At 43.7% G+C, this 17,960-nt stretch overlaps 1 protein-coding gene and 1 long non-coding RNA gene across 6 annotated transcripts in view; one reads left to right on the top strand and one right to left on the bottom strand.

Annotated features, from left to right (window-relative positions):
* Positions 1-6,252: 6,252 nt before the first annotated feature.
* On the bottom strand, positions 6,253-12,922 carry LOC140395562 (uncharacterized). The gene is made up of 2 exons (XR_011936233.1): positions 12,753-12,922; positions 6,253-12,607 (listed from the first exon to the last, which is right to left on the bottom strand). It is a non-coding gene; the product is annotated as an uncharacterized lncRNA (long non-coding RNA).
* Positions 12,923-13,204: 282 nt separating this feature from the next.
* Positions 13,205-17,960, top strand: part of tbc1d16 (TBC1 domain family, member 16) — a 143,870-nt gene continuing 139,114 nt past the window's right edge. For 3 of the 5 annotated variants that reach the window (XM_072483498.1, XM_072483494.1, XM_072483497.1), the window contains exon 1: positions 13,205-13,362. The gene's annotated coding sequence lies outside the window, so the exon portion shown is untranslated. The remainder of the gene's footprint in view (positions 13,363-17,960) is intronic. The other 2 variants (XM_072483496.1, XM_072483495.1) reach the window with 1 other exon arrangement.

The raw sequence follows: 17,960 nt of genomic DNA, 5'->3' as shown, positions 1-17,960 counted from the left end.
TGTGGGGAAGGCAACTGAGGGGTTCTACTGGAGATGGTAGCCGTTTATTCTGTACTTTAAAGAACTGGTCACCATTAGTCATTAGGAGGGGGGAGGGGAGAACTTGGGGATGGTGTTTCTGTTGAGTGTTGTGCCACATTGTGGGGGGGGAGGTAGAGTTTCTGCGGTTTATTGTTTTGTGTTGTTCATGTATAAAATTTGAAAAATGTGAATTAAAAGTTTTTTTAAAAGAATTACACAGGATGCAGCAGTCTTCTTCTTTCGCTAATTGAAGGTTGACGTCTGCGCTTCTTGTCATACATTTGCTTGCCCATCCTGTGAAGGTCATTAAGTTTGTGATTGTTACTTTCCAACACTAGCATGCTGAGAAAGGGCTCTAATAATTTATTTCAAAGCTGTAAATGCTCATTACTACAATTGCCGACTTCAAATCTTTTAATATTTGAAGTTAAATTAGTCCACTTCAGGTCCCAATAGGGAGAAGGGACAGGGCCCAAAATGAGTTCCTAGGTAGAGAACAGAGACTGGGGCAGAGGCAGGTCTCGGTTAAATTAAGGTAATAAAGATGCAGAAAAATGGGACTCCAAACAGGAAAAGGGCTGCAGTTAGCACACTTTAAATGAAGAGGGCTCAAGGAACCCGTTAACCAACGACGGCTCAGAAGAGCTGGTGCAACTTTAGGAGAGTATTCCCAAGTGAGATCCTTGAAAGACTGGAATCACTCAAGAGAGACAAGATGTCAGTGGGATTAGTTGACTCACCGTGTTTACTGATGTCTGTGGGTTGTTAAGTAATCTGTGGACTTTATCTTGGTCACAGCTTGTCATTTATTGTGTAGCGTGGTGTGTTCAACCACAGTTGGCCTGATGATTCACATGACTCTCATACTTACGCTGAATGTTCAAGCACAAGATAATATTTACGACACCCTGTGCTTGTGCGCAGCCGATTCCAGCGCCTCAGGCCCCGGAGTATTAACCGATAATTTGTATAAAATTCCCGAAATCTTTGGCCCTTGGCTGCCCAATAATTTATAGTCACCAGGTTTGTCGGTTGAAACACAATTGCTGTTTATTTACCACATAAATAACCATGAAATATGCAGTAATTACAATGAAAAGCAGCAAACTAACCTACTACCACCCCTTTAATGTCCACCCCCTACCAACATTAGACAAACAACCACAGAGGAATGGAAAGGGTGAAACTAAGAGGGATTAAAGTAAAAATGGAAGAGTTTTTCGACATCTTTCGATGTTGAATTCTTTGAAGTAGGCTGTCCCCCCAGCACGGGGAGGGATCAAAGCCACCAGTGTGGCGTTGGTGATGGTCTTCTGGCAGTAACACTCATTCAGTACTCACAGGCATTAAGATTTCATCTGGAGAGCCTTTATTAAATTGGGCCTTTAACTCATAAGGCTCTTTGTCTCACATTAAACCCAGCTTCCAGCCTGAATTTTTAATCTCACTCCTTTGCAGTTTCACTAAAATTGCCTCCAGCCTTACCAGGGAAAGAAGAGTTCTTACGTTGGATTTTGCCGAGATATTTCATTATATCAGAGTGAGAAAATCAGAGAAGCTTCCTCCATCTTCTGAACTGAAAGTGAAACTACAACCCAGCCTTACTGGGGAGAGAGACATTCCTGAAAAATCAGAACCAATTACCACAGGCTATCGGCAAAGCCGAGCATCTCGCGCCAGTTCATTGGCTGCCAGCCAAGTCCATCAATCTGAGTAATCTCTGATGTCAATCAAATGGTTCTGGAATCTGCTTGTTTGAAATAAGGCTGCTTCATGCAGACTGCGTTCTTATAATGACAGGTTACTGCTTCTGCTTGGGTTAAAAATACAGATTGTCTTCAAGACACACATCCATAAATCAAGCATAGGTCAAAATTGTAATAGCAAAACATAAAAGGGGAAAACAGGAATCAAACCAGGTTTAAACAGGAGGATCCTTACAACTGATATTGTAAATTATTTTATCTTTCTGAATTAAAAAGTTTATTTCTGTTTGTTCAAAACCTATAATTCTTGTTGCTTTCTTCGCTGAACTAATCTCTTAAATTTCAAACTGTCAACTTTTTAAAATAATGTTATTTGTCCCTGACTGAATCTTACCAAAGGCTTAGGGGTCTGGTCAAGGATCAGAACATATATTCAGGGCATTTGCACGATTTTGAATCTACAGGCAATTATGAGCACTGGTACTTATCAGTTAAGATTAATAATGGTGAATATTACTGTACTGTTTGAAAAACAATAGTTTTCTCAATTGCTATGGCTTCTCTGGAAAGGAAGGACTTTTCCCTGAGTGATTTGCGTCAATTAACCAAGGCTAGTTAGTAGAGGAGTTAGAGTCAAAAGTGGGGGCTAAAAAAAAGGACATAATTGAGGGAATAGCACAGAATCTGGGATTGAAAGAAGCAAAGGTTAACCCTGCTGGTAATTCTATTGAGTTTTGTTGCAGATGAAGTAGCTTGAGATAGGAAAAGACAAAAAAATGAAAAAGCTTGCATTGGGGAGAAAAGGAAGCAGATAAACGGAAAAGTGAAAACTTTAGCTCAATTCGAGGGAGAGAAAAAATTAAACAAGATGAACTAATGAAAAATTTTGGTCACATGGGTTAAGCAAAGGTTTTCCGGTCAATAACAATGATAATGTAGAGAAAACAATTGATGTAAAAAAACCTAGTATGTTTTTGTTGTCATTAGATGAGGCAAAGGCAAATTGTTGGAAGGTGAACAGTAAACCAGTGACAGTAAAAGGGACACCTAAGAAGTCTTCAGCAAAGGCTCTACCAGAAAACGAAATGGATAAAACTGTGTCAATGGGATAAGCGAAATGTATTCCCTCAACATAGTAGAACAGGGAATGCAGCTCAAGATAGTCAAGGGGATTATACCTTGAATACTGCTAAAGTGAGGGAGTTTGTTGAAGTTTATTTATTCTGGTTTTGTCTCACAGGGAGAAGTGTTAATTTACTCCTTCAAAAAAACAAGAAAACAAATTAGTATCTTGAAAATTAAGTAACTGAGTAAATGGAATTGTTCCTAGTTTACCAATAAAGGGATAGATCTTATACTGGGTAATGATTTGGCAAGTTTAAAATTCTTACCATGTCCAAGAGTTTTGAGAGCTAGTTGAGGAGAGACAAACTGATCTTTGCAGGAGAAATATCTGGTAATGTTCCTTTTCAACCAGCTATGGCAATCAAACAAATTGCCCATTTTACATTATCGTCAAAGCTTTTGTTTGTTCTCAGAATGTGTCCACTGGGAGGTTGTAAATTTAAGGTCTTGATATCAAATCCCCACCCCTGATGGATGGAGGGGTTGGGGTGATAATGGTTAAAAAGTGGAGAATGTCTCCCCAACCTGCTGCTACCCCACATCCAAGGAGCAGGATTGCTCATGAACTTCCTTCAAGGAACCCTTTGGCCTTCACTCTGCCAATCACATCCCTGCTGGTAATGCTGGCTTCCCTTCCTGCCCCACCAAGCCCGTGTGCCTTGTTTTCTCAGCCTCAGTTGTGATCAATCTCTCTGCCTCAATCCAAGACCTAATACATTTCTCTCTATGCTATGATTATGGCTAACGTTTTCATCATCAGCAAGCCCTGAATGCCACCTTCCCCTCTCATGATTATTACAGATTATCCTCTCAAGGTTCCTCAGCTGAGGTCTCTTGGTTTTGCTTTCCCTGCCTGTTCAGATAAAATGTCACTGATGTGAAATGTTAACTTTCCTTCTCTCTCTGCTACCTGACCTGTTGAGCATTTTCCATTTTTCAGTTGCTTGTCATTTTAATTCTCCACCTTCCTCCCATACTGATCTTTCTGTCCCTGACCGCCAAAGTGTTCCAGTAAAGCTCAACACAAGTTTGGGAAACAGCACCTTATCTTTTGACTCGGCACTCTACAGACCTCTGGACTTAACATAGTGTTCAACAACTTCAGATCTCAAGCTGTGCACTCATCTTGTTCTATGTCTTTTTCTTTATTGCTTTTATTTTGCTGTGTTTGTCTTGTTTGTTCTTTTGCCCTTCATGTGGCATTCAGATGGTTATATCACCATTTGCACCTCATTTAAACATAACGTTTTTCTTTACTATACCTATTACATCTCTTTAGCTGTTGCAGCATGAAATCTTTTGTCATTTCAATCTCCCTGCCCGCCAGGCTACTATCACACACCTCTCCCCACTTCTACTGGCTTAAACTTTTACTTTTGGTCTTCAATTCAGAGATCATGTCAACCTGAAACATGAACTCTTGTTTCTCTCCACAGATGCCACCTGGCCTGTGGGGTATTCCCAGCAGTTTTCTGTTTTTTATGCCTGCAGGGTAAGAGTCGTTTGACTGATCTAGAAATCAGTCAGGATGCGAGGGAATCAATTTTAATTTAGGAGTGGCAGATTGTTGGAGTGTGTCACAATCCATCCAAGCTTGAGGACGAGGATGTTAGTGAGATTTCAAGGCATAACCTCAATTAAATCAAAGTTGTGAGCTGTATGTGCCCAATGAGCATCCCAATGCAGCTCACTGGATTCAGGACAGTGAATTATTTTTTAAAAATGTTTTTATTGGCATTTTCAATTTTACAGTGTCTGATATTTACAATTTCAATAGTTTCTTATGTACATACATCTTTCTTGATATATCTCCCCACCCCCCCTTCCTTGGTATCCACCTCTTCCGCCCTGGGTGTTCTATCACTGAACTCCTGTTCTCCATTCCCCCCCCCCCCCCCTTCCCTTTTTCTCCTCCTTCTGTGTTTTTTGTTTCAGGACTTGTGGGTTCGGGGCTTGGGGACCTCCTGCCCCTTCCCCCACCCCCCAAATGCTTCTCCCTGTGGCTTCCTCCTCATTTCCTCCCCCCTTTGTACCTCTTAGTTTTGTGTGCTCTTGTCTGCTCTCCCTCTTTCCCTAGTCGCTGTTGGCCTTTAACAGGTCTTGGAACAGGCCGACAAATTGCCCCCACACTTTGTGGAAGCCCTCTTCCACCCCTCAGATCGTGTACTTGATCTTCTCCAGATGGATAAATTTCGCCAGCCAATTCGCAGCTGTGGGTGGTATTGCTGATCGCCAGCCGAGCAGGATTCTCTGGCGTGCAATTAGGGAAGCGAAAGCAGGGGCATCGGCCCCCTTCCCCATGGGTAGTTCTGGCTGGTCCGATACCCCGAAGACTGCCATTCTCGGGCACGGCTCCATCCTCACCTTGGACATTGCCTCGAAGAAGGCTGTCCAGAACCCGACAAGTCTGGGGCAAATCCAGAACATGTGAGTGTGGTTGGCCGGGCCTCCCTGGCACTGTTCGCATTCATCTTTCACCTCCAGGAAGAACCTGTTCATTCGGGTTCTGGTTAGGTGTGCTCTGTGCACCTTTAAACTGTGAGGCTAAGCCTTGCGCAGGAGGAGGTGGAGTTAGCTCTGCTCAGTTCTTCGCTCCAGAGTTGCCAACCCACTTCCGTCCCCAGTTCATCCTCCCATTTTCATCTGGCTTTGTTCAGTGGTAGTTTCGCCCTGTGCAGTAACTGTCCGTAAATGTTCCTGCAGTTCCCCTTCCTTACTGTTTCTTGGGGCCCTGGGATATCCTACTGTCTCTTTGCGGAGAAAGTGCTTGACCTGTAGCTGCCTAAGTTCCTATCCTGTCATTAGTTCCAGGTCTTCCATCAGTTTATTCAGTATTGCTAGTCTGTCCCCCATGTAAAAATCCTAACTGTCAGCGTCCCCCCCATCCTGCCTCCATTTTTAAAAAGTGGTGTTGAGCATGGTTGGTAGGAATTTGTCGTTTCCGCAGATGGGGGCCATCTCAGTTAGACTAAAATGTTGCCTCATCTTATTCCATGTCTTTAGTGTGGCTACCAACACTGGGCAGGATGAGTATTTCGTATGGGGGGGGGGGGAGATAGGAAAGCTGCCACGGCGAAGGCCAGGAGGATCGGTCCCTTGCAGGAAGACTCCTCCAACCTCACCCATTCAATGGTGGATTCATGTATCTATCCCCTCACTCTCTCTGCCGGTGGTAGTATGTAGACTCAGCAGTGCCAGACCGCCCATTACTTTCCTCCTTTGCAGTGTTGATTTGGGAATTCTTGGATTCTTACCCCCCCTTCACAGACAAGCAAACGCCATGATAATTTTATCTATGCTGTGGAGGAAGGCCTTGGGGATGAAGATCGGTATGGATCTGAACAGGAAGAGGAACCTTGGCAGTATGTTCATTTTGATAGGACAGTGCACTATTAATAAATACCATTAATAATAATCTTTATTAGTGTCACAAGTAGGTTTACATTAACACTGCAATGAAGTTACTGTGAAAATCCCCTAGTCGCCACGCTCCGGCGCCTGTTCGGGTACCTAGAGGGAGAATTCAGAATGTCCAATTCACCTGACAAGCACATCTTTCGGAACTTGTGAGAGGAAACCGGAGCAGCCGGAGGAAACCCACGCAGACACGGGGAGAACGTGCAGCCTCCGCAGACAGTGACCCAAGCGGGGGATCGAATCCGGGTCCCTGGCGCTGTGAAGCAACAGTGCTAGCCACTGTCTTACCGTGCCGCCATTATTAATGTGCAAATACAACAAATGTGTGGCTTAAGAATTACATCATGACCTGTGAATCCCCAGGATTGCTTCACTTCACTAATTGCTTTTGCACAAATGGCATCTTGCACTTAGCCTTCCAGGTACTTTTAAGTACTCATTGGTTTGCACATTAATTGCCAATTAAACTCAGCAGAAAGTCTGGTAATTAAGAGTGCAAGTGCTTTTATAAAAATAAATTTAGAGTATCTGATTCATTTTTCCAATTAAGGGGCAATTTAGCGTGGCCAATCCACCTACCCTGCACATCTTTGGGTTTTGGGGGCGAAACCCACCCAAACACAGGGGGAATGTGCAAACTCCACAAGGACAGTGACCCAGGGCCGGGATCGAACCGGAGACCTTTACGCTGTGAGGCTACAGTGCTATCCACTGTGCCACCGTGCTGCTCAAGTGCTTTTTTAATGACACTATAATTGTTGATGCAATGTCAATTCCCTGGCCTGGAAAATGAACATTTTAAACTCTGAAGTCTTATTCCTTCAGTTTGAAATTTATTCTTGGAGATTTAAAAAATGGCAAATTGTAAATGTTCTTGTTAGGTTTCCTTATCTCTTTTTTTTTCTCTTAATCCAATTTTTTTTCTCCCCCATTATTTATTTTTATTCCTGAAATAACTCATTCAGCAAACCTAATTCGCCCTCCTTCTCAGTTATTTCTCTGTCTCTTTCTCAATCCTGAAATTTCATTGGTTAAGAAAATACATGGTTGGTTTCACTGTTATGATCCTCAGCCAAGTTGTTGATAGGGACCAATAACGTTTTGTTAAAGTAGAAAAAGTATGAGATTCAAGACACTTGCTCTGCAAATAATCCACAAAATTCTATGCGTTTTGAACATACAACAATAAACATTGCCATACAAAGTCTGAAAGATAAACAATTTACAATATAGCTTAAATTCTTATTCAGGACGAATATGAGATACATGTGAATTAATAAGCGAATTGCAGTCAAACGCACCACATTGCACAATAAATGCGGAATGCAACCAAAATAGAGTCCACAGATTTCTCAACATGTCCAGACATCAATAACCTTGAGTCAACCAATCTCACTGAAACTCCATTTCTCTCATGACAGATTATAGTCTTCATCTTCAAAGATCTCAGCTTGGAATACTGTTCAAAGTCGTTCCAAGTCAGATGGCAACGACAGCCTATCTCACAGGGCTCCATTCTTGCCTACCAGGATTCCATTCTCCCGAGTATGCACTGAAGCACCAATTCCCAATCATAAGTTCAGCTTTTCAGCCACACCAAGCACATTACTGTTCTTTGCCCCATTAGCCCACAGCACAGAGTGACCAAACTCTGGTGGCATTCTTGAATCTTCAGGAATTCTCTTGAGCCCTCTTCAATTACCAGAGCTTTTGTTCCCAGTGCTAAAAACTTATTAAATAACAATGTAAATTTAACTTGCAGCACGGTGGCACAGTGGTTAGCGCAGCTGCATCACAGCACTAGGGACTCGGGTTCGATTCCAGCCTCGGGTGACTGTGTGTGTGGAGTATGCACTTCCTCCCCGTGTCTCCCTGTGTTTCCTCTGGTTTCCTCCTACAGTCCAAAGATACACAGGTTAGGTGGCTTGACCATACTAAATTGCCGTTTAGTGTCCAAATGTTAGATGGGGTTGCAGGGGAGTGGGCCTAGGTAGGGTGCTCTTTCAGAGGATTTGTGCAGACTCGATGGGCCGAATGGCCTCACTCTGCACTGTTGGGATTCTTTTATTTTTTTGTTTTTATTTATTTAGCTGCTCCAAGCCCCTTCATGGCAGCGTGCAATGCACTATGTTTGTATGGTATGAGTGTATGTTATATATGCACAAATGTATGAATATAGGTATAGGTACCGGAATGTGGCGACTAGGGGCTTTTCACAGTAACTTCATTGCAGTGTTAATATAAGCCTACTTGTGACAATAAAGATTATTATATTATTATTATACATGAAATATATACTGTTTAAAATGAATGACTGTATGATTACATGTTATATTGGCGGTGAAGCCAAAGATAAAATTCCACTTTTATGTGGACAATAAAGTTATTTTCTCTTCTCTTGAGCCTTCTTTACTTAAAATCTGCTCCTGCAGCCCTTTCCCTATTTTCTCTGCTCTTCTCTTGATTTGACAGGGACAGGAAAAGGTCCCAGTTCCCTTTCTGGCACACTTCCTGTCCCCTCTCTTTTTTGCCCTGACTGGGACTCTTCCTCTCAATGGTACTCCCAGTCACTTGATCCAGGCTTTTACTCTGTTTCCTTATGCACAAGAGCCTAAAACAAAATGTAAAAATGCCGGTTTCTGCATGCGCAAAAACTCTGAGGTCTGCCGGGAGTTTAGGTTCCCGACTGCCACACTCTCCAACAAGGTAAGTTAGGTTTCATAGCATTCACCATTTACTGAGTCTCAGATATCCAATGTTGTTGCTACACAGTTATCAGCTTAGGCTTCTATTAATTATGCCACAAATTTTAGTTTAAGGCTGTAGAGAAAACCCATTGGACCATGACTCAAGATGCCCCACTGTTGCAAGATCCAGCCCAGTGTGAAAGTTACATTTGGTGGATCTTAGCCAGGATCATACTGAATGGTAGAGCAACCTAGACAGGCCATATGGTCTACGCCTTCTCCGATCTCTTGTGTTCACACCCTCGTTGGCTCGATCACCCGTGAAACTATTTGAAAAGTGTACAGGCTATGCTTTGACCAGTTCTAATCCAAAATAGTAATTGTATGTTCTATGTACAATATAAGACCCAATTTTCACATTTAAAAGGGGTCTAACATGTGAAACAGGCAAGGGATGTATCTGCCTAGGCCTCAAAATTTTTGGAGGGTACTTTGCTATCATAAGTCTATAGTCCAAGCTCCATGAATGTGTTCAGATGAATATAGTCCAAATGTATCACATATTGACATGGGCCTAGGTAGGGTGCTCTTTCGGAGAGTCAGTGCAGGCTCAGTGGGCCGAATGGCCTCCTTCTGCACTGTAATGATTCTATGAGTGCTACTGCTGTGCATTGTCTGAATGATGATGAATGCTAACACTACATTTTGTTTGAACTCCTCTGTTTATGAAAGGAGAGAGACAAAAATCAAGAAACTAGTCCAGTTAGCCTAACATCTGTCATTAAGAAATGCTGAAGTGTATATTAAGGAAGTGATTGCAGGTACTTAGAAAACCTCAGTACAATCAACCGGTTGACATGGTTTTCTGAAGGGAAATCGTGTTTGACTAATTTCTTAAGCGTTCCTTCAGAAAGTAACAAGCAACCTGGATAAAGGGGAGCCTGTGGATGTAGTGTACTTAGATTTCCAGAAGCTATTTTTTAAGGTGCAACATCAAAGGTTACTACACAAAATAAGAGCTCATGATGTTGGGGGTAACATATTACCATGGATAGAGGATTGGTTGGCTACCAGGAAACAAAGTAGGCATAGAGGGACTGGACTAGTAATCCAGAGACCCAGAGTCATGCTCTGGGGACCTGGGTTGGAATACCACCAGGGAATTTGAATTCAATAAAAAAATCTGGAATTAAAGTCCAATGATGACCATGAAACCATTGTCGAGTTGTCGCAAGAACCCATCTGGTTCTTAAGGGAATGAAATCTGCTGTCCTTATGTGGTCTGGCCTACATGTGACTCCAGACCCACAGCAATGGCTCTTAAATGCCCTCACAGATTACCCCTCCACAACACCCATATCCCAAGAACGAATATTTTTTTAAAAAATGAGTCGTTGATGTAATTAGTGGAATATCACAGGGATCAATGCTGGGTCATCGACTATTTACAATCTGTATTCATGACTTGGATGATGGGACCAAACTATAGTTGTTAAGTTTGAGGACACAAAGATTAGGAAAGAAAGTTGCAAAGTGGATAGATAAATGATATAGATAGGTTAAGCGAGTGGGCAAAAAATTGGCAGATATTGCATAATGTGGGAAAATGTGAACTTGTCCACTTTGACAGAGAGAATAGAAAAGCAACATATTATTTAAATGGAGAAAGGTTGCAGAACTCAGGTGCAGAGAGATCTGGATGTCTTGGTACGTGAATCACAAAATGTTAATATGCAGCTACAGCAAGTGATTAGGAAGGGATATTGAATGCTGTATTTCATCGCAAGGAAAATGTAATATAAAAGTAGGAAGTTTTGAAGCAGTTGTGCCGGGCATTGGTAAGACCACACCGACCAATCCTCAGGTCTGCCTTTTTATTCTGCCCTGTCTCTCTTCCTTGGATCTAATACTATCTCTGATTTCCCTTGTAAACCATGGTTTGGCCACCTTTCCCATTTATTGTTGCACCAGACAGGAATGAACAATTGTTTCAGTTTACCCAAGTGCTATTTTGCTTAAATATGACTCAGTAACATACTCTAAATACATACAAATGCAAGGGCATTTGTATGGACCCGGGTTCGATCTCGCCCCTGGGTCATTGTCTGTGTGGAGTTTGCACATTCTCCCCTTGTCTGCGTGGGTTTCACCCCCACAGCACAAAGTTGTGCCAATTAGGTGGATTGGCCACACTAAATTGCCCCTTAATTGGAAAAAAATAATTGGGTACTCTAAATGTTAAAAAAACATACAAATGCAAGTTTATACCTTGCATTTCTCAACTGAAATTATAACAACATTCAAAACCAACTCTTACACTTTTCTAATAAATTCCTCCAGAAGCTCAAGAAACAGCACCTCATCTTTCAGTCCCCTCCAAGCCACACACAATTCTGACTTGGAACTATATCACTGTTCCTTCACTGTCATTAGGTCAGAATCTTGGAACTCCCAAACAGCACTGTGGATGTTCCAACAAGACAAGGACTGCAGCAGTTCAGGAAGGCAACTCACCTTCTCAAGGGCAATCAGGGATAGGCATTAAACGCTGGTCTAGCATCCATGAACGAATACAAAACAAATTAACATCAGGTCTCCAAATTGAGTTATCAAAGCTCAGGTTGGTTTCTTTAGAGCAGAGAAGGCTGAGGACCTGATTGAGGTTTATTATATTATGAGGGATATGGGCAGGCTGGATAGGAAGCAGCTGTTCCCCTAGTTGAAGGGTCAAAAATGAGGGGGCACAATTTTAAGGTGAGGGAGGCACAGTCGTTTAGAGGGGATTTGAGGAAAAATATTTTTACCCAGAGGGTGGTGGCATTGGTATGTATGGCGGATAGTAGAGACGGGAAACCTCACAATTTTTAAAAAAGTATGTGGATGAGCAGTTGATATGTCATACAAATGTCATTCAAGGCTATGTGCCAAAAAGTGTGATTAGTGTAGTTTTGTTGGTACAGACTCGATGGGCTTCTTCCGACCTGCATGACTCTCTTCCAACCACTTCTGTTTTTTCAGACAGTAACAGCTGACGTTGGTTCTGTTGTCATTTATAGCTTTTCTGGACCATCTTTTTATTACTCTCCTTCCATTATCACCCACTTTTGCCTTTCAGCATTAGCCTAATTTAATTTTTCTTGTCTTCGACCCTGTGGCAGACCTTTTCCTTTTATTCCTTGCTCCTCTCCCGCTCTTTGCCTGAGCACTTGCTTAAAACGTGTTGCGCCTTTAACTTTTTCCAGTTCTGCCGAAAGTCAATTAACCCGAAACATGAACACAGAACCCCACTCTTCGCAGCTACTGCAGACCTGTTGAGCTTTTCGCTATTTTCCATTGCAAATTTCCAATATCCGCAGTATTTGTTTTTGTAGCCGTGCTTCTATCAGTCACACATGCGTTGACATCATAGTTTGATGACTACACGGTTAAAAAAAACACACACACACAACTTAAAGGACACTTTTAAGCCTCGTGAATGAACATCAAGAGGAAATTCAGGAATGAGATTCGCAGTGGTCAAGTGAACCGCATCGCAAACCTTAAAGAAACTGCGTGTTTTCCAGGTTAGAATCCACCGGAGACGCGGCTCCATTTTCAAACCATCACATCGAAGACCCTCTTCATCAATGAGCCTCGAAGGGCCCGGCAATCCTTAAAACGCAAACATTAAATGAAATTTCGCAACCACTTTCAATTTCCTGACATCGCGAAGAATTCGGTGACAGCAGCATTGTTATTTTGTTTAAAATGTGAAAGGAAAGCGTTGCGGGTTGTGGGCATGGTGATGTCCAGTTACCTCTCCTCATCCGCCATGTTCCTTCCCCGTTGCTAAGAAACGGCGACAACAACAACCCCGGCCTCAGCCGGAGTCACGTGTCCGACCGTACCACTGCTAGGCGAGGGAGGGGGAGTTTAGAGCATTGAGCGATCGGGGCGTCAATAATGGGAGCCGAGAGGGAGAGTTACTGACCCCCCCCCCCCCGGGGTTGGGAACCGGTGCTCAGCCCGCTCTGAGGGGAGGCGATGTATTGTCGGCTGCGGGCACGACGATTTCAAAGAACAACCGTCGTGTTCGTCAATACGACTTGCTGATTAATGTCCGAGATGCGGCGGCTGTAAAGTGGGCGTCGCCCCCTCCGGCTCCTGGCGGGCGGCTCCGTTCCTGCTGCCTCCCCTCCCCTCCCCGCACACAATGAACCGGAACTTCTTCCTGTTCTGCCAGCGTCTCTCCTGGTTCAACGTGTCCCACTCACAATAAGCAGGGAAAAGGTCGGGGTGCCGCCGAGCACGGCTCATATCTAATGTAGTCTTTTTGAAGGCACGTCGGGTCAGCCACACTTGAGCTGCGAGGGGCTGAGAAGCTTCCTTCCATTTCTCCTTCCGAGTCGCCGCGTCTCGTTGCAAAGGTATTTGGAGTTGGTTTGCTCGCAGCAAAATGCACCCTGGAGGGTTGAGGTGCTCTTTGGCACCACGGCTGAGGAGGCGCACCTTTGTCCACTGGGGGAGGTTAGCAGGTGTGGGGAACTGGCCACTTCAGACCGACAGCAAAGGCAGTGACCGTTTTATTTACATTGACAAATAAGACTGCATTTGTTTTGATAGTCATTAAAAACAAAATCCTAGTTTCCTCTACATTGAAGGCGTTGTTGAGTGTTGTTCCCCAATCTTTCAAGATTTAGCACTGCTGTCCCTCGGAGCCAGGGAGCCTGGGTTCGATTCCAACCCAGGGTGGCTGTGTGTGTGTGTGTGTGTGGAGTTTGCACGGTCTCACCATGTCTCCGTGGGTTTCCTTTGGGTGCTCCAGTTTCCTCCCATAGTCCAAAGGTGTGCAGATTGGCCATGCTAATTTGGCCCATGGTATCCAAAGTTAGGTGGGCTTCTGGGAATGGGGGTGTGCCTATGCAAGGTGCTCTTTTGGAGGGTTTGTGCAGACTTGTTGGGCCGAATGGCCGCCTTCTGCACTGTCGGGATTCTGTGGGATTTCACCACCTAGACATACCGTAGGTGTGAACCTGGACAACGGATGTTGGCAAGTTATTTCACTCTGGATCTGGAGTAAGACACCTTGTTGATTGAAGACCAGAACAAAGATTTGGAATTGTATATGTTGAGAAGAGGAAGTCACTGGAGGTTAGCAAGGGAATTGGTGAATGCGATTTAGCCTAGGACAAGATATGAATGAGTTGGAGTTTGTATGAGGTGGTGTTTGAGAGGGTGGTAAAGAGGTCATTGGAAAAGTTAGTCTTGAGCTAACAGAATTTGCTGGTGAAACTAAATGGTACGACAATCAATTGGTTTGAAGCTAGCTTAGGGCACAAATGGAACTCTTGAAATGGTGCATCATGTGCCTTAGCCTGAAGAAGCAGCTCAGAAGAGCTTTGTTAAGTGGATTTCTAGCTTAGCTACATTTCATGTCAAATGTCAATGTGATAAAACAGGTATATGTGGAGTCAAGATTGATAGTGGATAGATGAACATGGGTACTATCATTGTATGGAAATTGCAGATCTCTTCAGATAACTTATTTGAGAGACAGCATGTAAGTGAGGGAAAAAAGTATCCCATAATGGGATACTCCACAACTATTGATGTGGGGTGAAAAGAGAACCCATTGCTAAACATATGCTGATGACATTGGAAAGGTATATACAGAAGGAGTAGAATGGTTTAGGATGGAGGAGGAATCTTGTAAGGGGTCTAGTTTGAGGGCTATGGTGACGGCAGCATTGCCAATGGCTCCAAGTAGGTATTCAAGGAGCCTGGTGGCGCAGTCCACCGTGAAGATATGGAATCAGTTGAGGAGGTATTTTAGGGTGGAAGGGATGTCGGTGCTAACGCTGCTGTATGAGAATCATGAGTTAGAGCTGGCGGGGGATGGATAGTGTATACAGGAGTTGGAGGGAAATGGGGCTGGTCAAGGTGAGGGATCTGTATTTGGAGGAAGGGTCCGCCAGTCTGGAGGAGCTAAGGGAGAGGTTAGAGCTGCCGAGGGGGGAGTGAGTTCAGGTATGTGCAGGTTAGGGACTTTGCGCGAAAGGTCTGGCGGGGGCTCCCTAGGTTGCCGGGATACATCCTGCTGGAGCAACTGCTGCTTCCGGAAGTGGAAGGGGAGGGAAGATATGGGGATTTTAAAAAAAAATTAGAGTCCCCAATTATTTTTCTAATGAAGGGCCAATTTAGAATTGCCAATCCACCTATCCTGCACATCTTTGGCATGTGGGGGTGAAACCCAGGCAGACACTGGGAGAATGTGCAAACTCCACACGGACAGTGATCCAGGGCCGGGATTCAAACGGGGTCCTCAGCGCCATAGGCAGAAATGCTAACCATTGTGCCACCGTGCTGTCCTAGAATTGGGGATATATACAAGGGGCTGGGGGAGCAGGGAGGTGAGCGGGCAGTGAAGATCAGGGAAAAATGGGAAGCGGAGTTGGGAGGGGAGATCAATTAGGGAGTATGGAGTGAGGCACTTTGTAGGATAGACGGGACCTCCTCTTGTGCAAGGATGAGCCTGATGCAGTTTAAGGTGGTGCATAGGGTGCATATGACTCGGGCAAAGAATGAGTGGGTTCTTTCAGGGGGTAGCAGATGAGTGTGAGAGGTGTGGACGAGGGCCAGTGAATCACGCGCACATGTTTCGGGGTTGCGAAAAATTGGGAAGATCTGGGCGGGTATGTTCACGGTCTTAGCCAGGATAGTGGAGGAGGAGGTGGACCCGGACCCGGACCCTTTGGTGGCGATATTTGGGGTTTCAGAGAAGCCGGAGCTCATGGAGAGGGGGACGGCCGATGACTTGACCGTCCCCTCTCTGATTGCACGGCGGCAAATTTTGCTGGAATGGCGGTCGGCATCGCCCCCGGGGGTAGCGGCTTGGTTGGGTGATCTGTAAGACTTCCTGTGATTGAAGAAGATAAAGTATGAGTTGAGAGGCTCTTCAGGTGGGTTTGAGGAAAGGTGGGGGATGTTTGTGACCGTGTTTGAGGGGCTGCTTGTCGCGGGGGAGGACAGGGTGAAAAAGGAGAAAAATCTGTACAGACTGTATAGTTGATTGTTGGGAAGTATGTTTCCCAGAGTGTTTAGTCACTGTAACCTGTTTTGATACATGTTTGTAATCAAATACATTTTTTTAAAAAAAGGAAAGGTACATACAGAATCAAATGAGTGTGACCTCTATGTGTGTCATGCAGTAAAGGCAATGGATCGGAATGGAGTGAAAAAAGACATTGGGTTCATATTTATCCTTTCATCACCATAAGACATCGCAAAGTATTTTGCATCTGATCAAGTACTCTTGAATAGATATTACTATTATAATGTAGCAGTATGATATGGACCAGATAATCTGTTTTAGTAAAATAAGCAAAATACTGCAAATGCTGGAACCTGAAACAAAAACAGAGGATACTGGAAAACTTTAGCAGGACTGGCTGTAGTAAGGAGTTGACGTTTGAATCCTTTTGGCTCTTCATCAGAACTGGAGGAAGGGAGAAGATTTAAGATGATTTTATTTGTTATATATTAAAGTGTAGCTGTGAGAGATTGCAACAAAAAGTAGCAACTTTCAGAACAAGAAGCTGATGGACTAGAAGGGGTTTACATTGAGGTAATAATCTGTTTTAATGTTTAGTTGTGGGATAAATGTTGTCTGGAACATCGAGAACTTCCATAGTATTCTTCAAATAATGCCCTGGGGCTTTTTATGTCCGCCTGAGAGGACAGACAGAGCATCGGGTTGACATCTCGTCTAAAAGTCAGCATCATGGAAGTTACCATTTCCGAATACTAATTGTAAAATATTGGAGTGAGTGCAGGAAAACAAGTAGGGATCAAACACCACAATTGCACGTAAAGGAGGGCGGCTCAGTGACACACTGGTTAGCACTGCTGCCTCAGCACCAGGGACCCAAATTCAATTCCGGCCTTGGGTCACTGTATGAGATGAGTTTGCATGTTTTCCCTCAGTCTGCATAGGTTTCCTCCGGTGCTCCGGTTTCCTCTCTGTCACAAAGATGAGCACGTTGGGTGGCTTGACCATTGCCTCTTAGTGTCCAAAGATGTGCAGGTTAGGTGGGGGTCCGGGGATAGCGTGGGGAAATGGGCCTGGGTAGGGTGCACTTTAAGTGGGTCGGTGCAGATTCGATGGGCCGAATGACCTTTTGCACTGTAAGGATTCTATGATTCTTTGGTATGTAAGAGTGTAAAATTGCTTTAAGGATTGTCATTGTGCTTAATGCCTCAATTCAGAAGGAAATACTTTGCAGGGGACTAAAGAAATATGCATATTTCATTGTGTTGATCATTTTAAAATACCTGTAAATTTGAAGCAAATATGATTTATGTAGTGTATTCCTCATCCTTGGAATTTCTTAAACCACCTGCTGGAAGGAGGGACGTGAGCTGCGTTTTCACCAAATGCCTTTTAATCATGGTGCAAAGCTGAAGGTTTTGGCCAAATCAGTGACCTTTTTGCATGGTTCAGTTCACATGGAGAACACAGTGAACTGCCATTTAAAGTTTCCATAATTCTCTTTCAAGAATGTATGAAGCTGTAGTTTAAAACTGCCTTTTCATTGTGCATGTGTTTATAGCCCGCCCCAATAATTTACACAGATTGAAGTATTTTGTTGTTCCAGCTGAGTATAAGCTCAGCGCTCCTAAAATATTTAATGCCGTCACTTCCAACATGTCAACTTCTGCAGTGTATACTAGGTGATAGTTTGATGCAAGTTTTCATTTGGTTTACGTGCTGACTGCTTCAGCTATTGACATTTCCACGGAATGCCTATACATAGAACATCTAGAAACACGATTCTCTCTGGGAACCTTATAGGGCTGACATCCTTGGAGCCTTGACTTGGCATTACAGAGTTTTATGATGCACATTGAGGAAGTACTGTATTTCATTCTACTAAATTCTTGTTGAATTTTGGGCAAAATGTTTTTGAAACATTATCAAACTTTTAATAAGTCTTGCAGTTTAAAGGGGCCACTTTGAAACTTGAAC

Source organism: Scyliorhinus torazame, chromosome 18, assembly GCF_047496885.1.
Source record: "Scyliorhinus torazame isolate Kashiwa2021f chromosome 18, sScyTor2.1, whole genome shotgun sequence".
In the NCBI taxonomy this organism is placed as follows: Eukaryota; Metazoa; Chordata; class Chondrichthyes; order Carcharhiniformes; family Scyliorhinidae; genus Scyliorhinus; species Scyliorhinus torazame.
The sequence above is the reverse complement of the archived record's forward strand: the minus strand, read 5'-3'. Positions and strand labels throughout refer to the sequence as shown.